Below are 24,117 nucleotides of genomic sequence, written 5' to 3'. Positions count from 1 at the left end.
TTGATATGTTGGAATTTCTAATTCCCATTAATATTGAAAGAAAAATTAATCTTACTGTCAGCGTATTTAATTATTAAATGTATTTTTTATATTAATGAATTGTATCATTATCATTAATTAGCATTACTTATTAGTATGACTTTTGAAATTATGAATAATGTATTTTAGAACTTACTTTAAACTTTGTAACGTATACTACAAGTACTTAAAAATATATATTTTATGCGTATAAGAAAACAGCTAATATAAGAAATTAAATCTTCATTGGGGTTTCTCATGTATTTTTACTATAAATTGTATTTATTATAAACTGTAATTATATTTCCATTTTATCCGACTTGTCATATATCATCTAAAGTGTGAAAAAAGACTATTATTATTGCGTTACGAGTTCTAAAGATATATTAATTATTGTATACACAAACCAATATTTTTAATTTATGAGTAAGAGTTAATTGAAGAGAAAGAATAATGATAAATTTATTCTTATTTTATTTGAAATGTTATGCAGTTCATTTCTTAGTCACGATCGGAATCTGCAGTGTATAAGTCACGTGTATTTATACTAAACTATTTTTTTCTGGGTAGGTTCAACAATAATGCTAACTCGTTATTATATGAAAGAAAAATTAACTTTTACATACGCGCTGTAAGACTGTACTCTAGATTGCAAACTGTTTAATGCCAACAAATTGGCGTTACCCGTATAGTGCAGAATCATTTTAGAAAACGTAAAATTTATTACTATGACATAGTTGGACATTTGCTTACACCATGTTCCATATATCGCAACTGTTCGATTATAGACACACAATTTAATCTAATACGGACAATATAAGCATACATTGAATACGTACTACATTAGTTATCATATCTTAAATGTATCGGCATTATTTACTATACCTTAAATATATGAGAATAAAAGTTATTTTATTGTATACATATGTTTATTTTATTTACGAATTTTGTGTAGTTAATAAATTAACATATATATGTTACGTATGATATTGTCGACATTTATTTTACCGATTATCTGTCTTTAACATATAATCATACATTATATTAACGTGTTATCATGTTACTGTGTAATTATATTCCAGGTACACCTTCTTTTTCTCTCCGTCTCTCTCTGGTTATAGGTAAACATGCTGCTTTATTATTCTAATCACGCCTATTTATAGCCTTGTCTGTGTTTTCTTTTAATTTTACACTCTACAACACGAAGATTATTGATATTTGGGAAATTGCGTCGATGAAGAGGTCCAACGTTGTTCGGTGTAGCCTCCTGTTACGTATACTGAAGGTATACCGGACAGGAATACACTCAGGATACATTCAGTATACGTACAGGGGGTTTCACATTCCTCATCGGATACACGTCGTCTCACCAGTGGTTGCTTCTGCGAAGGATGCCCAAGGTTGATGAGAGATCGACGGCTGTCTTGCATTGCGTGTTAGTAGTCTAATGTTTCATTGTCCGGAACTGCTGGCACGATGCTGCTGACAACCTCGATCGTTAATATTTTTCTATAATTCAGGTAAAACTTCAGTTAATATCTGATCAAATTACGTAAGAAGATATCACAAAATAGTCCATAGTTACATTATTCTTACCACGGATAATTTAAAGTAAGGTCTAGCTGAATGTTAAGTGTAGACTGAGACGATATACTCCTTAATATGTGTCATTGGCTCATAATCAGGACGGAACACGAGAGACCCGGTGGTTAAATTCAATTGAAAATACTCCTTGAAATGCGTCCTAAGCATCAGCGGTCCGTGCGAGTTCTGCTTTCCATGCCTATATTTCAGCTTTGCCTGCGGACACACATAAATAACATATGAGTTAGTAACGAATATTGGAAGTTGACTGTTAAAGAATGTGGGTAACTCAAAGGTTTCACCTCAGCGGTTTGGGGACGATAGATCGGAGATTTATTTAATGCGTTTCTAAAAGAATTTCACGCGAAAGAAGAGGGGAGGACGGTGATTAATCGGCCATAAAACTTCATCGTTTACACGATAAAACCACGGTCACCGAAAGTCCATGAAACTTCGAAGCCCAACGTGCTGTGATGTCAGACTGGTTGCCTGCTATTTGGGCCACCGCAAGAATCTCCCATTGAAATGTAAGTATCCCGTGTGACAATCGATCAATATCTGTGCACTCGCAGTCCCAGTTGCTGTATATATGCTTACGCGCGAACTTCGCGACAACAATCTACAAGTATTTTTAAACTGAAACAAATATTGGGCAAAGTATACTGACCTGATATGATTTATTGCTGGACACCATTCCTCCTTAATGTCTCTCCAGCCAGATCACTCTTTAAGGCATCATCATCGCGAATGTTTCCCATTATTGTGATAGCCAACTGAAATCAACCGATATGTGAAACCTGACGTAGGATCTCTCTGATATATGTATAGAGCACCGCACACTAAAGGTTTTGGGGGATAATGCAGGCCGGGTTGTCAATCACAAAAGGCACTCCGATCCCGTCCCCAACGTACGAATGACAGCTCTGTCCGGTCTACATGCTGCGAGTGACGTTCACGGTGGATGTGTTCAGTTTGTTTCGTTCGCTGATTCGCCGAGTAGTGGCTTAGCGCAAACGAGAGAGCGCTCGATACATCGAAGAGAAAGGGAGACGAGTGGACCGTACGAGACAAAAACGGAGGAGGAAGAGAGCAAGAGACGAATAGGATAGGCGAGAGTACATGGTCGGGGAAGAAAAATTAAGAAAGGGAAGAAGCAAAAAGAGACTATTAGACGTGAGCCGCTTGTGCCTCAGATGATCAGAAGAGCCAAGGTGCAGCTGAAGAGAGAGGCGTCTTTAGTCTGCAGATGATCGCGGAGCGTCTTGCGGACGACTGTGGACGTCGCGGCGCTCCGATATTGCACGTCACTCGCGAGAATCCGATCTCTTCGTCTCTTCGTGGCCGGTAGTTGAACCGTGCTCCTGTAGTCCCAAGATCGCGCTACGAGCCACGGAGAAACGGCTTCTTCTGGCGGCGGTTGGCCGACGATGCCGGGCCGACCCCGCGACGCCGACGCCATGCGGCGTCGCTCTGCGCCTAGCTGCGTCTAGGTACGAGCCACGTCAACGTTGTGTGGGTTTTCACCACCGCACACACGAATGCATGTACTCTTTGGATGCATGGGGGGTATATAAAGTCGGGGTGGTTATAGGGGCAACCGGGAGGGGCGGCTCTTGATAACGCGCAGGGTCGACCAACCCCTCTCAATCTGTCTCTCTTCCCTTTTCTGACTCAGCCTGTCTCTCTCTCTCTCTCTCTCCGTTAAATTTCCCCTCTTTGTCTTTCTCGTTGCACCCGAGAACTCCTCTTTCTCCCTCCATGTTTGGTCTGTCTGTTTCTCTCTTTCTGTATATCTCGTTCTTCTTCTTTCTCTCTTCCTCTCATATTTATTGTCTTTGTTCCTCCACTGTTTCCTCTCTCGATAGTTCTATCTTCTTCATTCTTATCAGGGTCGACCTTTCTCTGTCTCTTGTTCACCTATTCTGTCTACCTCTCGCGTTCTCTTCATCTATCCTACTGAGTATACCTATCTTTCTCTCGCAAGTTCCCTACCCCTTTCTCTCTCCCTCTCTCGCTGTCTCTTTCCTTCTCTCTCCATCCCCCTCTTTTTCCCTTCCCCTCACTCACTCTCTCTTTCTCTCTCTCTGCCCCTATTCGCCTATTCTCTCTCTTTCTGTCTTTCGATCTCACCATATAGCGTCCTCTCTGTTTTTCGTGAAGCTTAGTTCTGCTGCTGTCGCCCTTCCTTCGTTGTGAGCCAGCGTCGATTTGATTTCGCCGCGTCTCTGTGTGCGATATATCGTCTTGCTCCATGGTCTCCCCACTACTCGATGAGCGTGTGTGAGTATGAGCGTGAGCTTCATGCTACCCTCCTGGGTCAAGCATGGTGTAGCCTGGCGCCACCAGGCGGTGTACATATAGAAACTCTTCGCCCCTGAATCGTGACGTTTTTATTGGGCAACGTTCTGTTTCGTAAAAGAAAGAAACAGAGAGGCGATAAACGTAGTGCGATCTTCTTCCTGTACTTTAGTCTCATCTTCTGTGTTTTTGCGTTTTTTCCTTGTTCCCTCGTGGGTACCATTTGGGCCTACTCTTTGTTCACTGTGCAAGTAAGGTTATGACCTTATGAGTTTCCTATAAAACATGGTGGTGGCGAGAATTATTATTTCGACGAGTAATTTTGCCCAGTATTGTAAATTCCTGAGAATGGACTGCTTACGCCGAACAGAATCTGCAGACATATAAAGCGCAGTAAGTCAAGATTTTTGTGGTAGAGAGAGCAGCTATTATTAATAATAAATATGTGTATGTCTCTCAAATTAAATTTAAAAAATATAATGTAACCGTTATAATGCGTAATCGTACATTAGCTTGACATAAAGCTTGACAGTAACGAAAAGGAAAGATAAATACAAATACAAAGACAAAAGAAAATATGTTTTTTAAAAATAAAATGTACTTCTATAACTAAACAACAAGAATAGCAGTAAGAACAATAATAATGAGGTCACTAAGCAGGCCCATTTAAGAACATAATGATAATAATAACGATAATAATAGTTTTATTATACTAGTATACAATATAAAGAAAAATACGTATTATGTATTGAACACCACATAGTATAGGAGACAAGAGACGAGAGGCGACGGCAACACTGCTGCTATAACTGCTTAACCTGTAAGAAGTACAATAATAAAGAGATATATATGTATATAGAAATAACAAGTGACAGGCATTGTAGCTAGCAGTAAATTATCGAAAATGTAGAACAAAAGTTAGAGCAAAAGAATCTGTAAAATTAGAGTTTACAAAGTGTCTGCTACAAATTTTATTAGTAACATGCAAGCTCTGTTGGTTTACTATCACTAGTCTGTTGTCAGACCATGTTGAACATAAGGTTAATGTGAAAATACAATTAATGTCGGATTTGCTACAGTTTTGAGCGGATCTGATACTAAACTCTCTATCAATATATTGCTAATACTTTGCTCACGATGTATTTTTAGCTTTAACGTTTTATAGCTAAAGATTTATTGTTAAAATTTGCAGAAAATGATAATTCTGTTATAAGTTAAGTTGATCGAAAATATAAAAATATAATACAAATTCGAAATTTCTATGCAACTATTGAATTTTATTTATAAAATTAGCTTCAAAATCTATTAAATTTTGTCCTAAGAAAATTTATATGGATTTTAGCAATTCCAAGTATTGAATTTCATATACAACATCTTGCTAGGTGCTGCCATCTCTACGACAGAGTCCAAAATATTTATTTACAGATCTTGGATACCGTACACATACATGCGTTTACCTTGACATATACTGAATCAGTAGTAAGCAAATTAGTGAGAAAAAATTCAACCTTCATTCAAAGAAACTAAAGTTGATATTTATATTCAATAATTATTTGACGAATAATTATAATTTCATGAATCTCTAATATTCTTTAGAAGAAATCATATATAATCTTGAGACTTGGATTTCCATTCATGAGACACTAATTTATTACTTGTTATATATCTTTTTGATTTCAGATTGATTAATGATAGATTCAATCATTATTTATTAAAAAGACAAATTTTACATATGTGGAGACGTAGAACAGGTCATTGACATCTTCATTAAGTGGCGTATTTGTGTAATTGAAAATCTTAATTCTATTTAAAATATTTGAAATCGTATATTATGATATTTCGTTCATGTCGTCCAGTATCACCCAGTATTACAATGTAACAAATTATTTATTTCAATGATGCAGACAACAACAAGAAGAATCATTAAACATGGAATACGAATATGCACCATAAATGATCTTATCACGTAAAAAAAGTAGTAAGAGCAATCAAAACTTGATATACTGAAACAATCGAAAATATTTTGTATTATTTTACTCTGTCTAAGACCGAGATCAATTATTTTAGGAACGGTGTCTTCTATCATGTTTTATGAATCGAGAATCTGTCAAGTTTAGGATATCATATAAAGGCATTTAAAACATAATGATTTATTTAAAACAAGAAAATCATTCCGAGTATATTAACCTTTTCTAATTTCACCATTTTACCGAGTTCGTGCTTTTGCCTGATGCCTACGCCAATGCATACCTCGCGACTGAGATCCTAATATATGCAAAGGAATTCCGTGGTATCTAGTTAAGCGATACCGCATAAAGAAGCGCGGTTGTAGGACGCCACCATGAAAATCCGAACTTAATCGTTCGGATCTCGTGAAAAAAGAAACGAGAGCGAGGCCACCGGCAGAAAACTCGATCCTCCGTCGAGGTTTCAACGAAGAGCCGACTTATGCCTACGGGAGTCGATGTAGTCATAAGCAACGTGGGTACACTAAAATCGCTGGCAATAACTTCGCACGCATCTCTCGGTGAACCGTCGTAAAGTCGAAGAGCGAGCGAGAGGTTATTCGAAGACACCGAGGCGCGAGCAGGACGGGATAAAGGCTGTGCTAGGATAATGGACAATGGGATGTATACCAACGGGTTTGATAATTATAATAATGACCACCATGCGGTGCTCGTAAGCAAACCGGTCGAAAGAACGTTCAGTGGAAAAGAGCAGTTAGCCCACAAAGCATACACGTTTACTTATTATCCGTAGCTTTCCTTTCAGCCGCGCGTAAGGCTGCGCAAGAGGCATTATTATGTAATTACGGTGCAATTTTTGCCATGTTTCGCGCGGATACAGATCTGTCCTCTTTTCCATACGGCAACGACGAAGCCGCTAATAAAGGCGCCGCATGGCGTTATAAGGTTATTTTATTTGCGTTCAGGTATAAACACAAAACGCAGGTGTAGACCATAAATAATGAATATTAAAAAAGAAGAGTCCCTGGACTCATGTTTATGTGACTTCTTTCATCCTCAAGATGAGGTAGAACGTATTCCTAAAGTTTCAAGAAAAAGAATTCCAGTAGAAATACCTAATTTCTACTGGGATATCGTTGATTCACAGGAAGAGTATCATCACAAATCACATTTCTTTTGAGAGTTAGGACACTCGGTATTCTTGACTTGATTCAAATCTTGTAGAGAATAATGTCCCTTGTTACGCAATTGGTCCCTTTCAGAATATCAATAGCGCTATCGAATAGGATAGCGATCTGATAGTTCTATGGAACATAAGAACCGAACGAATCAATCACTCCTATAACTCATCTGAACGCCGTCGGGTCGTAACCGAAGAGAGGAAGACAATGCAGGGTTAGCTGGACAGAGCCGGTATTGCTCCGGCTCGAAAGGGGCGAGCCTGCCTGAGGCAGGCTAGAGGTAGCCTGGCAGGCAAGTTCGTACAGATGCGCGGCGGCCATCATGAATGCCTGTAAAATATGTATTCTCGTGCGGCCCGGTTGGTAAAAGAACAGAAGGGGAAGGGATGGCAGTGTAGCAGATGAGAAAGAGCTGGTAGGGCGAGGCGAGGAGAGGTTCAAGCGTTTGGGATAGGAGAGGGGAAGAAAAACCGTCGGAAAAGAGAGTTGGGGTGGGAGGGTGGTGGGGTGGAACAGCGAACGTATCCAGCTTTGGATGAACGGAAGGAAGGAGAAGGGTGTCGAAAGAGGGAGAAGTACAAGGTGAGCGAGCAAAGAAAGAGAAGGAGAGCGTGAAAAAGAGAGAAAGGGACGAGCGACCAGTGTGGATGCATCGCGTTTTCATTTCACGGCGGAATAGAGGCAAAAAAGGCGAGGAGGTATCGAGGATACGCTATGTGGAATAGAGATGACCGGGCGCATTATAATGTTCCCTCATATCGCAGTACACGCGTACGTCTACGGCGAAAGTATGGCTGCACTTATTGCTGGGAAATGCATGGCACTGCTGACTCGCGGTACAACTTGACATCGCTTGATGTTAGTAAAAAGTACATAACGCCGTTGGTGATCCCCTCTATTATGCTAATTGGATATTTTTATGATATTACGTATACACTGTGAATCCAAAGTTACTTGCCCGAGATCAATCGCGATCAAATGAAATATTCTGATAAATTTCGAATTCTGAACTAGTAGCAGTAGATACAACAGTTTATATGTCTTCCTCACTATATGAAGTTGAAGATATTATTATATCCAATCACATGTCCTGTATCTCACTATGATCGATACTTCTCTTACCAAGAGAAAGCTTACTCAAAAGAAACCGAGAGTAGTGTGTATCGCCACACACACATAAGTGCACGCGAGTGTGCCGTGATCGTATGACGCCACCTGTAGCAAACATTTTTTTCTGATTTAAACGATGAGGGAGAGACTTTTTCGAGAGAAGACGATGCACTCATGCGTGAATTTTGAGAAGGTGGGAGCAAGACGGGAGGGGAGAGAAAGAGAAGACGAGAAAGCACCGGGTGGCAAAAAATATGTAGAAAAATAAAAATATCCGTCGGGCGACGTACCAAGCGACGTACCGACGTGCGCGAGGCCGCCTCGGTGTAACATGTTCTATGATTTTACAGCTTCGTAATGCTGGCGTCGCCGCAACGATATTTACGGTTGCCTGTGCGGGATTATAATATCTTATTTCTGCGCTACGCCCCGGACACGTATCCGGTTTTCCTAGAGTGCATGCGTGGGCCAGAGCGCAAGGCATTTTCAAACTATGCGCGATTATTCTGTCCGCCGGGTCGCATTCGTAAGCACGTGTGCAACGCTTCAAAGGAATTGTTGAACGAGCATGATGCTCATTTGTGGGACGTATTAATTTAACGTATTATTGCTATCTTCCTTATTATCTTACTTCGCCGAGATAATCCGTTAGTATCATCGAATTTGAAAGGGGGATTCGTAGCAGCGGGAGTAAAGGAAGAGCGATGAGGGAGAGATATTTTGTGGGGAGTTAAGACAGGATATTTGAGAATCGCGCGAAACGATCTAGGGTCGTCATTCGCTCGCAAACTTAGATACTTGCATACCAGAATCTCAGGCCGATATTCATAGTCTGTCAATTCGAGATTTACAAATCTCTGATTATTCGTTCAAAACGAAAAGTAAAATCAGTTTTATAAAAATCAATAAGAGATGAGTACTTAGATTCTTTTTCAATTTTTGATTCTGGATAATCCCCGGTTTATACCTAAAACTTTACTATAAATACCGAGCTTAAGAATGATGATCTTGGATTAGATTGTTATTTACAGTTTGCACGAATCATAGACATGTAGAAATTATGATATATAATGCAACGCTTGAATATTTGTTTATAAATCTTTGTAGCCAGCCTTTACTCAACTCATAGCTATGTAATTTGGCACGACATACAGTAATTGTTAAAACGTTGTGATGAGTAGAAAACGAATATGCAGGAAATTGTTGCCGTCGGGATGAAGCTCTCTCAGAAGGCTGGCGAAGGAGTATGGCTATCGAATAGTATCTTTCAGAGTTTTCAAAGTTTGGTACAAATGTATTCGTCCGACGAATACATACGCCAATGTTACCACTCGCGTCACTCAGCGGGTAGTCGCGCCAACATAAATCTAGTCACGCGGGCGGTTCAACAGTAAAATAATGTCGAGCGCGAGTAACTAATCTGAAAGAATTTAAGAAAATGATGACATACGTGGAAGGTATGTTTACAGCTGAAAATATTTCACGAATAAATTAATACAGATGGGTAGACGCAGGTAATTAGCGAAACAATAAAGAACGAATGATACGAGAGATGCTATTGGAATTCTTAGAAATGTGATTATTTGCGATCAGCTCAGGTGATCGGATGTCATATAGCTTTCCCATTTCAGCTAGTTTCATGGCAACCTTTAATATCTGAACCTATTTGGCTGTCTGCGTACTCACCTTCGTATTATTTTTCCCTATACCGCGACTAAAGGAGCACATACGTTCCTCTTCACACTCTCTTCCACTTATAACCTCTATCCCAATAAAACTTCTCCCTTGTTGAAAGTGGTAGGGACGTATCTACTATACCCTCGACTGCACTCGGTTTCATAGGATGGTCACGGCGAATGGTCCATCCCCCGACACCTATACTCGCGTCTTTATTTCTGCCGAGTCTCTAGGAGTCTGTTCTCTCTCTTTTTCTCTCTCTCTCTTCTCTCTTTCTCTTTGACTGACCTCCCACCCGACAGATATACAGATAGTAATGTATATTCTAGAACATGTGTTTATGATCGCGATTACTTTGCAATATCAGGTTAGAAGAAAGTTTGAGTTCTGCTAATACACCTCATTTTGTTCGTGCGCTTTTATTATCTAGGTATTTGTTTTTTCTTACGACGAACGTAGCGAATGATTTACTATGTAAGCCAAAATTAGAAGAGGGATATAGATAAGAATTAACGACGCCGACAAACGTCGGAGACGTAGAGTTGGGGATCGTCCAATCGACTGATGTAAGCAATAACGCGTGATCGAGAGAATCGAAAGATCAGGATAACATAAGCAAAGACGGGGGAAAGTGTAGAGACACAAAAAAGTTTTTGAGTCAAAATTTTGATTCTATTATCGACCTTAATATTTAATACTTATTTTGATATTCTGAAACCTATATCAACGTCTTTTGACCCTATTTAATCTAATAGCTTTGCCAAGAAGTCTTCTTTGAAATCTACAAGTCACATTTTGTGCGCTTTCTGCTATTTCGTGGAGCTAAATAAGATTTCACTTTCTATGCGTATTATACGTGCACTGACCCTTTAGAATATATAGATATTAGAAAGTTCAGGTCCAAAGTAGGGCTAAAATTTTGCCTCGAATTGTGCGCAAGTAGATCAAATTGCAGAGTCGCCGAAGTTGCCAGGATAAAGTCCTTTAAATACTAATAGGCGCGATATAATCGCAGATGGAACCGGTATTAGACAGCCGATGTTAATTTCGATTTTTATCCGTTACTTAATTACAGGGCGATGCCGGATAATCCAGAAAGGAACAGGTTACTTTGCAGAATACAAAAAGTGGACCTGTCCTTACCCACTCGATTTTATTTAGCAGTGCCGAATCAACCACTAATAATCCTGAATATCTCGACTTGCCGCCAGACCTCTTAATCTGTTATTTAATTTCTATCCCGATAATTAGCTATCATATAGCATTGCATTGCGAATTATCGCTGTTTTTAAGGGTTCGTATGTAACTTGCCGATGTAAGTCTTATTCCAATCTTTAAACACTTTAGAATTATTAGAAATCACACACTATATATGTATTGTTTATTCGTTTCTGACAATCTTGTGTATATAATATTTTACATTTCCAACAATAAATCATTAAACATTTAATTGCTTAATTACGAGAACTTTTAGGTAAATGCTTCATTAATTGTTACTTCGAATACAATCTAAATTAGGCAGAAGTAAAATGAACGTAAAGTTTATGGAACGTTGGTACTCGCGAGTTGATCGTTATCTACTTGTACACGACACTGCGCATTCCGAAGTGATTACAAGTGGCAATGTTACTGAAAGTAACATCTTGAAGCGATACATCTTTGTACTTTCCGAAATCAGCTGGAATCGTCGTCGCTGTACCCGCACGATAGAGGTAACGAAAACAATTCTGTCACATTAAGATACGACATTTCATGTTTTTGTTAAAAAGGTAGGACTCGCCGGCCGGTCGTCAACTCCTGATTTTAATTAAAGTAGGAAGGAGAGAACGACTGGAATTGGAACGTCGGATTCCCTTTCTGGTTGAATCGAGGAACGATTACAGTCGGCCTCCCGTTCTCCTCCTGTCCGCTTTGCCTCTTCCCTTCTCTCCACTCACTACTCTCTTCTCTCTCCTACCTCTCTTTCTCTCCTACTCTGAAGTTACCTACGCGGACAGAAATATTCGCGGAGAGCCCCGCCTTGTGCCGCCATCATGCTTTCAACCCGCGCGCGATTATTAGGCACTATAATGCGTATTTTCTGAAGTGACGTCGGCCTTTTTTCGGGACGCACTACGAGTCCTTATAGTAAATTGTTCTCAATTTGCAAGCAACTCCGAGACGACATGGCTTATCTGTACGAAGTGACAATTTGTTTTGGACTCTATTTTGCTTGTTAAGATTCGAATTCTCGATGCAATTGAATTAATGTCGGGACACGAGCCAAAAACTTTCATAGCACGTACAACGTAGACATATAGGTTATAGGATTAAATTATTCGCAGAATGTTTGTATGTTTTAATTTAGTACGTTTTAGCTCAATTTACAAACATCAAAATTCGTTTATCATTATATATGCATATTTGAAAATGTATTCATGATATGAATATATTATATATGAATAAATGTATTTCATAATAATCATGAAATTTAAACGAATGTTAGTAAAGAAAGAAAGAAAGTTTATAAAGAAAGTATGTCATTACTATAAAGATGTAATAGCTAACTATATAATAATCGTTATATGTAATGTAAAATATATGTAAAATTATATGTATTATATGTATTATATGTAAAATTATATGTATTATCATATAATTTTACTAGAAAAGTATGTGAGAATGCAATTTTATACTATCGACACCGCCAATAATTGATTACTATCATTTCTCGCTTCAACTTATTCTTCTATTAATATCCGCGGATATTGATCGGTGCCGATAAAGGATCGCTACATATATGTATGCGCGCACACGCTTGGCTGGATTCCTGGTGTCCTTTTTGCTCGTTTATTTTGGCCGCCCACAATCTCCCATAGGCGAGGATTATATTCCTCCTTCCAGTACAAGCGAACCAAATCGCCCATTCTCCTCCAAGAATCTCCGAAGTAGCTCGACTACGTACCACGGTAATTTGCATATTTGGGTAGGTTAAATCTAAAAACGACCCGGAATGCATGACCAGTGAGATTGGGTAGACGCTAAATGAATTCGTGACAATCTCATGGTAAAGAGATCCGTATAGCTAAGTGCTCGTATGTATTGTATGTGTTGTATTGTAGGTTTAATAAAGACTGTTATGATCAGCTGTATATCATATTGAAAGAGTTCTTAAATCGAGAACTATACATATATGTACGCATTAATAAATTTTAACTATTTGAGGGTCCTTTGAAGTGATGACAAAACGTTGGACATACAAAGACTACATTCAGAAGATTATCTTAACTAACGATGACTAACACAGAGTAAAACAGAAAAAGAAGGGAAGAAAAAGAGAAGGAGGAGGAGGGAGAAGAGAAAGAGAGAGAGAGATCCACGATTTCCACAATCGTGCTTACGTCGCGAAAGTTTTACGAGTTTTTACGAGATTCAATCTTGTCACGACTTGTCGTTCTCGCTTACAAAGAGTTCCATCGTTATTATCAATGCCATAAGGATTTTTACGGCCAATTTGTTGTATCCCCCACGAATTGTCGTTTCTGCAGTTTGTATTGCATCTTTATTGGTATTCTGTCAGTGAAGATCTCGTGAAAAGGATTAAATGAATGGACAAGTTCCAATGACATTCCAAAAATAGTCGTTCACAAATACCATCCAACTTCAGATAAAGCTAATTGTGTAAAATCCTCGAAGTTTACTGTTGAAGAATTTGATATCGCTTCGGATAACATCTAATCGAAACTATCAATTGGCTAATATTGCATTTGGATAACATTCAGCAACAATAGTGCAATGATTGGCAAATATTGCATCTGGATAACATTTAGTAATAATACAGTACTATATAAAATATAAACATATATTCTTCTTTCTCCCCTTTATAATGACTAATTTCATAGATTAATGTAGGATAAGAAGACTTTATGTCTCCAATGAAGATATCTTTTCTGCGAGCAAAAAATTATACTAAGAAGATTAACTTCAGAATTCAGAATAGGTTAAATTTACAGATAACTTTGCAAGGATAAGATTGAACGTTATTTAACACAACAATCCTATTGCAATTTGGGAACGAGTTACAAAGTTCCAAAAACTCAAAATCATCGGTAGCGCCACTTTTCCGTGACATAAATTATTAAAACAAATGCAGCCTATCTTGACAGGATCTAAATCACGCTAAAGGCGCAATTCGTATTCGTCGCAAGCGATTAGATTAACGATCATCGCACGTTTCAGATTCTCATCTAGCGAGAATTTCAGCCACGAGGTGTCCGACTATAAACGTCATAGAGAAATTTACGATCGGGCTTCCTGACTTTTGATGATCGTGAAGTTCTGCCTCTCGACATACCAGCCCCGTGTATTGCGCCTGTCGTTAACGGAATTATATTTTTTACGATGACTTTTACGGATCAGAGAATTCGGCGGCGTCGATATGGGCCAATTGAAATTACATGCGGCCCAAATATAATTAATCGCCCGTCGTTCAAATGACGCTGAATATTTCATTTAAATGCAACTTGCTTCGCACACGAAGAACGATCAGTTTTATTCATTACGCAAATTCGGGTCAGCTATGAGTCAGCTTGATCAAAAATTTCGGCGGTTATGAGATTCATTTCAAGAAAGATACTCGATATATCTACACCTAGGTGATCGTAAGAACGTTTGGTCACAGCTGCGAACAAAAGTTTTCCATTTGCGGAGCTGCGCGCGGGACGTGCAACTGTTAAGTTCCATTGGGAAAACTGCACGGCAGGCGCTGCAGGAATGTGGAACATCCGTGTCTCGAATCTCTCTAATTGAACTCCGCGGCGGTCACATCCGTATGGCATTTCACTTGCAAATTAAAACATCTAACACTCGCTCGGAAACAAAGAGATAATTATGTTCGCGCGGACGCGTTATTACATCCACCGGCGCAAAGTGATGCAGGAATATTCAGGATTGTTTCAGGAAAACGTATTGAGTATATCCTGGCGTTTATCTGTCGACTGAGCTACGTAGCAACATGTTCAATGTCGTTCGTCGCTATCCGAGATCTTGATAGAAATAACGACAACGGAGAACGAGAAAGGGACGTGAGGAAAGAGTAAACGAAAGAGAAAGGAAGAGAGAGAAAGAGAGAGAGAGAGAGAGAGAGAGAGAAATAGAGGAAGAGAAAGAGAGAGAGGATTACGAAGAGGGATCCTCGAAAAACTTTTAAACTAAACGAGCTCAGTTCAGGCGTATATTTCGCCAACGGGATTCTCCATTTTCCATTCTCGGCTACGCGATAGCAAAAGTTGAAAATCGCCTGCCATTGCGAGCACCCTGTGCGCTTTTAACCAGGCTTCGACCTTCTACCTACTCTCACCCGTTCGTATATACGTATATGCGCGTATACACGTACGCGACACGTAGTGTACACCGCATTTGCGCGTGAGCGCGAGCGTGTACTCTATGTAAACGAAATGTACGCCAAGTAAAAAGGCGGGCAAACTTCGCAGAGAGGCACCGACACACGCTTTTACCTACCGACTCAACGTAACCCGGTTCATTTCCCGTCCACTTTATATGCAGACGATCCTCCCTCTCTCTCTCTCTCTCTCTCTCTCTCTGTGTGTGTGTGTTCTCTCCTTTCTGTCTTTCTCTCTCATTCCTTCCCTTTCTTCTTCTTCTACTCTGTCTATGTGTATTCCCGTGTACTCGAAACTAACTATCGTGCGAGGTGAGCTAGCGCCATCTTCCCTCCCCTATTCATTGCCCCCTGCTACGGAACTCTCCTTCCTTTGTTTAATCTCGCGCTTGAACCTCCGCAAGAACGTTATAAGCTTCTTTTCGGCACTTCCTCTTTGTTCGACCATTGCAGCCACGACCGCAACTTACAGGCATTTCAAATGTGTTTCAATTGCTCTTGTAGTGTGTGTACATATTACACATCGTGTCGGTTTTTCTTGTTGTTACGTCCTACACAGATCTAATACATATCTTGAGTTTGCATGTAGATAATTTCTTTCTTCTCTATTGGCTTCTCCTCATATCATTTGCATATTCTCCTAACCTACGACAAGTCGTAAACAAGATAAGACATGTCACATGTTTGTTTATTCTAGTTTCCATCACGGGCCACCGAAATTTTGGTCTATTGATTCATTTCTCATGTCTATTCGAATATTACGTAAAGTATTACGAATATTTTAACAGAAAAGTTTGCAGGTATAATTTAGGAATAATTGCTATTTGCAACAGTGATTAAACGATTTGTTCAATATTAAGTTAATTACATACTTGTCTCTTACATTGCTGTTTATTCTTTTATTGTCGCTGTAATAACTTGGGGAAGGAGTTCTAACAGAAACGAGAGAGAAAGAGAGAGAGCAAGGAAAACAGATACAGTTCTTCAGAGCCCACCATGTTGCATACCAGCAGCCGAGTACCATCACACCGACTACGCTCGAGTTTCTTAATGTAATTTTCCTTTTTTGCCTCCATTCGCTTTACGAGCGAAACTTTTGCCTCCTTCCCTCTTTTCTAGAGCCATGTTCCTTCCTCCCTTACCCTCTGCGCTGCTCCCACCTTTCCAATGCCACCTCTCTCTCCGTCACTTCGTGGCCCATCTTAGAACATCTCGTTTTCTCCTCCCGCTCTTTCTCGCTTTCTTTCTCTCATTCCCTCTTTCCCTTTCTCTTTTCTTTCTTTTTACTTCTTTTTCATGCGTTCGAGCGGTCGTTCGCACGAGTTTGCGAACTTTCATGATTCCACGTTGCGCCTTTTCGATCCTTCTTTTATGTCGTGTCTGCCCCTCTTTCCTGTCGCGCAGCGTCCAACTTCGTCTGTGGGGCAAAATCCGTGGCGTCGTTACGCGTCGAATTTATAGGTTAAGGGGTTGTGCACCCGATAAGTTGTACGTTCAATAATTCATGAATGCACCTTGCCGCATTGTTAATTGATATGAAGTCGAGGATCGTCGGTGAGCTCGTAGCAAATTTGTTAGGTTGTTGAAGGTGAAATTTTCAGACGTCTGCATTTAACACGAACATGACGATATGAAGTTTATTGCTCGCGATGATGCTTGTTATCGACGCGTTTGTTCACTTCTCATTGAATTAGAATAGAATATCATTTAATATATGAGATAAGTATCAATAATGTATACTAATGTTATTTTAAAAGGTCCTCTAAAGTTGTTTACAGTAAATTAAATCACGGAGAAACTGGTTTTTATATTTATATCGATTTGGTTTCCAGGTACTTTACGAACTACTTTAAATATTATACCGGTATAGCTGTATTAAGGCTGTTTGTTGGATGATGTAATTTAACAACTAAATGCTGTTATTTTAAGAAGAGATAATCAAAAGATACACGTTATTTTAACATAATTACGCGATAATGACAATATGTGACGTCATGTATATAAATAAGATCTACTTTGCTGCTTTTGACATTATATTGGAGCATTGAGAAGATGGTTCTATTCGACGGGATTCATGCTCTTGATTCATATTTGCATCGCCAAGGATTTATATTTATTAAGAGAGTAAATAAAGACTGGAAAATGCCGCTTGTATATTACAGTTAATTCGCCCGCTGGTTCTTCACCTTGAATTTTTCCACTCCGACTTCTCGTTTGCCTTCGCCATCGTGCAGCAAACAGTCGGAATAAATGTGCCGACAAAGATTCCCATGGGCGTTTAATCGTCTTGTCTCGAGAGAAATGTACGTACTTCATAATTATGTCTTTTCAGTAATGTAATTTCAAAATTTCTTCTTTTCTATCTCACTGATTAATCCACTCTCTAAAGTACAGCGTATTTTTCACTAAAGTACTGTATTTATAACTAATCCAGTTATTAATTTAGCATTATGTAATCAATAAAATCTCGCTGAAAGGATTACTTAATAGTAACGACTATTTTCATTATTGATGCATTATTTTTGCAAACATAGACAGTTATTGCATGCAAGGGATATGGAAACTGTTAATTCTATCATCACGAATGTAGAAAGTTGGATTTGATATAACGTATAAAAAATTCGTGTAATATTTTGCAGATTTTGCAGTGAGACTTGTACTTATACTTGTCAAAATTAGTGAAAAATAGAGCGGAGTAGTAAAATGATATTGTTTTCACTGAAAAATCCCAATAAATATTCACTAATCATCGATATCCTTTCAATAAAAAATATATTTACTGATTTATCTTAAGAGAGCAGATTTATCGAAAACTTCAAACATGTCATTCGTGTAGATGACTTTTTTGAAAAGTTAAGCTGAAAAATCCCAATGAATATTCACTAATCATCGATGAGATATCCTTTCAATAAAAAATAGTCCTTTCAATAAAAAAATATATTTACTGATTTATCTTAAGAGAGCAGATTTATCGAAAACTTTAGACATGTCATTCGTGTAGATGACTTTTTTGAAAAGTTCAGCCGAGCACGCTAATCCCTTTATGCTTCTTGTCGCCCGTACCTTCCTAAATGATTGAGTCAAGTCCGACCAAGATCGCCAGAGAGGGTAGATCAGGCTAGGTTACGCTCGTGAGATTCCGCTGGGGGTCTCGGTAATACCCTGGCGTAATCCTTATTACGTGAATCCTATATTCGAAGCATGATTCGTGGAGCACAGCCACCCCTTACGGTCGGAACACGCCCCTCTGTCGCATGTGCTAATTGCTGAAATGTTATTTACGATTGCAGCCGTCGCGACGCTCGGCTGGCGCGCACGTTTCTGGAATGGGAATGCGGTTAACCAATACTTTGACGTCGGACACGCTTTATGGCCTTTCCACTTGCAATCGCGCGAGTCAATTCGATGAATCGCCCTCGGTAGCAGTAGACACACAGCTTGGCGTGCAACAAATTCCTCATTTCAATAATCTTTATGATATAATTTCGCGCTAGTGTCGTTTGTGATAAAGCAACGTGCGGGGAATGCAGAAGTGACGCGGTTCCGCTAATAACGATGATGAGGCGATTAAAAGCGAGTCATGTCCGATACAATCGCACAAAATCTAAGTCCGCGTATATACGAAATAGTCCGCGTATAAAACGAAATAGTCCCTGAAACGTCAAAGCGAGCCCTCTTTTGTATGTTTGAAGTGTTATTACTTCATAACAATCCACTGTTTAAGCAAATGTTATGTGAACGTCAGCGTAACGGGAGCAATAACGAGCGCCGTTCTCTTTATTTCTTTAGTGCGGCATATACTTATTGTTAAGTAGATGGAAACTCAAATGATATACGTGATGGCACGCGTATGGTCATGGTTACATGAGCGCTCGGAAAATGATTAGATGTGGCGATTGCGTCGATATGCATCCGTACTACGCTCATCTTTCCCACAATAATGCACGCATTTCACTGAATTTCCCGCTTATTTAATATCTCAGTTCTGCATTTTTGTACTCGCGACCTCGCGATCCGCATACTCCGTGGAATAATTAAAACTGCATGAAGGCACGAGGAGAAAAAAGGTATACACGTCTATGTTCGCCACGGATCGCATGCGAGAGAGCCATTAATAAAACATACGGTCTCTTAAGATTCTTATCATAATATGTTTCCCACTGTATTTATCCGTGCTTTACCGAGAGAACTGAACAGCACGAGGGAGACCCGCCGACGATATAAACATTTCACATCACATAATCATTGTACATTGTGGCCCGACGTTGAAGTCATTGTAATCGCAGATGCTGGTTTTTAAATTGTATAAAATGTATCAGGCGGAAGCTATTAAAATTATATATTTTCATATATCAAGATAAATGTAATAACCACATTTTATACTTTACTGTATGTATATTTACACTGAGGGAAAAATATTTTATATTTGTAATTATAATTACATAGAGAGAGAGAGAGAGAGAGAGAGAGAGAGAAAGAGAGAAAAAGAGAGAGAAATAATTGCTATAAATTATGGTAAGAAAACTACCTTTTATTATAAGTTCTGTTATCAGTCAAAATATGGTTCTTCTATTTATAATATATTTATATTATTATTGTTAAATTAGTATATTTATATTATTATTAAGTTTATATTATTGTTAAGTTAGTATATTTATATTATTATTGTTATAGTATATTTATATTATAACCTAGTGTAGTTCTTCTATTATAAGTTAGTACAGTTAATATGGTTGGTGATAATAATCTTATATGTATGTTATTGCTATAATTTTACTTCACAAAATATAATTAGGGCCAAAAATAATTAATACGTATAAATAAATTACTTAACACTGTGCGTGAAAGTTCCCCCATAAACATCATTTTATATAGAACGGTTACACTTATGTAAAAAAAATATTTTTCAACAAAGTAACGAATCGAGTAAATCGCGCCGCATCTTTTTTCCAACTACGATGAAACACGCCCACCTAATTTTGCCGGATCCCGGATGTTACGATTGTCGAATCTCTTCTTCCCTCCACCCTCTGCGCTCACCCCCTTTCCCCCGTTCTATCCTTCTCTGGCTATTTTGATCCCTCTTTACCGTTTACCCGAAAAGGACTCCAAACGGTTTTGGCGAAATTGCTGCCGCTGACCAAAAAGTATCTGCCTCCATGATATTCGTAGTGCTTCAGCCTGTATGTCTTGGATTTGAACTCTGTATCAACAATTTCCTTCGTTCAACCGATATGTGACTGCAGGACTCAGAATGCTCGACATTCGTGCACTTGTATATAACTTCTTATGATCTCTTTTAACATCTCTTCTACAAAATTTGCCAATTAAGTACTATGTTTGCGCGAACAAGTTTATTGAAGAGAAGATCTCTGAAGAGAATGCAGCTTCTTTCATAAACTCAACGTGAAAACGACAAGCGGCATATTGTTATTACAAATAAATCAATATAAAACAAAAGTATTAATTCCAATTCAGAAGATCAAGCAGATCTCTCGAGAATACCTTATGATGCGTGATGCGAAGTATCCCATTGAATATTCTCCTTTGGGAAGTTCATGACATGAATCTTATAAAGATCACAATTGATATTGAGATTTGTATCTCGCGTAAGTTCTTCATTGAAACGATTTCGTCGTTAAGATTTTCGAGATTAGATCATTTCTGCAAAAGATCTAGCGTAATCTCTGATGGCGGCCGTGACTTATAATGTCATCGAGGAAACGTTTGATACAACATATCAACGATATCTGAACGTTCTGGTAGAAGAGTTTTGGTGTTGAAAAATCGCGCTGAGAAGTGCGTCGATGAACCAAGAGCCATAATATCGACGTCGGTAGCATCGGGCCCTTTGGATTGGGTTCAAGCTACACGAATGGCTGCCTTCCCTTCCTAACCGGTAGCGAGGGGAGCTACAGACCAAAACTGTGGGGACCGTATGCTGAACGGTGAATGTGTGAAGCTGCGCGCATGTGAATGTGCGCTAAGATGGCTGCACGCAAGACTCGCGGGTGTATTTGTGCGTCTGTGTGAGAATGCCAATGATGCCGAGACGTTCTTAGAGTCAGCTCGTACGTAGAATGGCGTACAACGCAACCGACAGTTCACAAAACTCTTGCTAATGCAATGAAGTATCTGCTGGTAATATCTATGCACGAGCGTCCGTTTGCATAATTGAACCGCGCGAATAGCGAACCACACACAACTTGCCAACAATTCACTCGAAATAGTTGACGATATTATCACTTATCGATAGCAATTCCAACAAATTTGTCGAAAGAAAAATAAGGTAAAAGTGTCAATGCCCAGACATGTATCTAATGCTGGAGATTCTTATTGTTTCAGTTTTTAAATATAAATATTTAAACTTTCAATATAAAATATATATATAAGTATAGAGTATGCGCATACACTCTGTGTTAAAAGTTTAAATATTCATACTTGAAAACTAAAACAATAAGAATGTTCAGAAGTAGTTACGTGTCCGAGAATTAGTACTTTTACCTTACTTCTCATAAGGATCTGCCAGAAATATAGCGTGAAGAAGACTTTTACAGTAGTTTCGTACATGTTCGATAGAAGTAATTCGAATTTGAATAACATTCTTGTGTATGATAAAAGTTATAGATATGAGGCGATATTTAACAACTATTAAGTCATATTAAATCTCTTTTGACGCAACAGCGGTATGTGAGCTATAAATGTCGCATCTCATCAGACGTCGCTAGTAGTTTTCCGTGCCGAATAGCTTTTGGAATCGTTGTGTGACACGCAAGTATCACTTATACACAAAATGAAATCATATATTCTACTTTTCGATGTATTATTGTTGATATACGTCTTCGTATGTCTCTACTTTCGTCTACTAAAGTCTAGAAGAAACTTTTATTTAAATAATTAATTGAAACGATTAATTCAGTATTCGAAAAAAAAGATTATCGGCAAGCGGACTAACAGCAATCAAGCGTATAAATAAGACATTAATTCGAAACCTCCATTCGGTTAATAATAACCCCGAAAACCGCGTGAACATTCAGAATCCATTAACGAGCAATTGAAGAATATTATCAAAAATCCATAACTTGCAACTTAAGACATTGCTGAGAAAATACATATATATTACTCCAAAGTTTTTAACATCTATAGAAGTTACCCAGAAAATAAAGCATTTGGGTTCTTCACGAATTGAAGGTAAAAGTTACGCACAACTTTTGTTGAAAGCGCAATTTTCACTTTGTTTACTATTAAAAAACAAATTTTGAGCCGGATTATGATAGAAAGTTGACATGATAACCATCGACAATATAACGGATTATTTTCTTTTTACGTTAAGATTTTATTTGTTATTTCATGCATAAGTAGAGCAAAATTCGATCAGCACAAGAGAAATTAAGCGCATCATAAAGCGTATGTTTATTTGTATCAATGAGTAATTTTTCAGAATATTATCCTTATATTATTAAACTGAACAGCCGATTAGAAGAACTGAGTTGATTAATCGAAAACAACGTTATAAGTAAGTGTGCTTGCACATAATTTTCGTTTGTGACAAGATAAATGTGGAATGCGATGCGGTTCTTATACGAGTTTTGTGATCGTCATAGATATTCTTTACACGGTGTACCTTCTCTTAATTAAAATCTAATGTCGAGTTCCTTAATTAGTTATCATTGACATCGACAATTAAGATCGTAAAAGTTAGTCACTAAGACATTCGCATACCTTTAGGTTCAATATATTGATGCCGTCGGATATAAGAAACTTTACGCGACGCTTGTCGCATAAAGTCTTCATAATTTAAATTCTCTCTCTAGTTTTTTTCTAATTTCAATGTGTTGAAGACTGCCGAAGTTTACATCGATGCCTAAGTATTTTTTACAAAAAACTTGTTATGTAGCATGTCAATAGCAACACCAAATCAAGCGCATGTATTTACTCACGTTTTGACAAAATAGTGGCCTCCTTTATCATTTCTTATATATTTATTGAACATCATTCGCCATCAAATGTGTATTTTGATTTTATTTTAACTGAAACAAACTCGTTCTAGTAACGAGATACTTGGTTTGTCTTAGGTTACGTCGTTGAGTAAGATACAAAAACGATCACGTGCGACAATCAAGTTACCTTCCACGTGTTATCTCCTGATATTTATATGCTGATCGCAAAACAGCAGCAATATCGTCGTTGCTGCGCCAGATTTGACAGGTTATCAAGCAATGCGCTCAACAAAATCAGAGCACTGCACTTAACAAAACACAAAGCACTGAGCATCATACTTCCGATCAACAGTCGACATGTATTTTGTATATACATGTACACCGCACAATCTCAGCAAACTGCTCAAACAGATTACAATGTGCGCAGCACGACACTGTCACGAGGCACCGGATGATCCATGCTCCGTAGACAAACTTCAACGGTAGAATGACAGAAGCGCAGCGACACGACACACATACCTACGCAAACACTGCTACACCGATTGACGCACGCACAACCCATACACGCTCACAGCACAAGATGAGACATGCTAGAGAGGCATTACAGTCAAGGTTCGGCCAGAGGAGGGCTGATTACCCCTTTAAAACGCGTCAAGGTCCCGTCGCCTACACTAGTTCAGTTCTAAGCGGAGATTTTGTCATTCTAGCGGCTAAGGTGCACGTCGCACCCTTCGCACCCTCGCCATAAAAAAACCAACCTTTTTTTACGTCGCCGGTATACCTGGGTGAGAATAGAGCATCGTGTAATCTTGAATGTCAAACGATAGATGGTGATTAACCCTTTGTAGGATGGAAGTCGCAGGTTTTCTTTGAATTGCGTATGCGGAAGAGAGGATTGTCAGATTTGCCACGGTGGTGTCTTGGCCTTGACGTCAAAAGCGCACAAAACAACCCTTTTTTAC

General features: G+C 38.7%; 1 long non-coding RNA gene across 1 annotated transcript; it reads right to left on the bottom strand.

Annotated features, from left to right (window-relative positions):
* Positions 1–4,613: 4,613 nt before the first annotated feature.
* Positions 4,614–23,623, bottom strand: LOC116840945. Its single transcript, XR_004377453.1, has 4 exons — positions 23,343–23,623; positions 23,156–23,245; positions 22,938–23,079; positions 4,614–4,718 (listed from the first exon to the last, which is right to left on the bottom strand). It is a non-coding gene; the product is annotated as an uncharacterized LOC116840945 (long non-coding RNA).
* Positions 23,624–24,117: the final 494 nt, after the last annotated feature.

The sequence above is a fragment of the Odontomachus brunneus genome, unplaced genomic scaffold, assembly GCF_010583005.1.
Source record: "Odontomachus brunneus isolate Ranch 3 - 2012 unplaced genomic scaffold, Obru_v1 Obru_scaffold_013, whole genome shotgun sequence".
Taxonomy (NCBI): Eukaryota; Metazoa; Arthropoda; class Insecta; order Hymenoptera; family Formicidae; genus Odontomachus; species Odontomachus brunneus.
The sequence above is the reverse complement of the archived record's forward strand: the minus strand, read 5'-3'. Positions and strand labels throughout refer to the sequence as shown.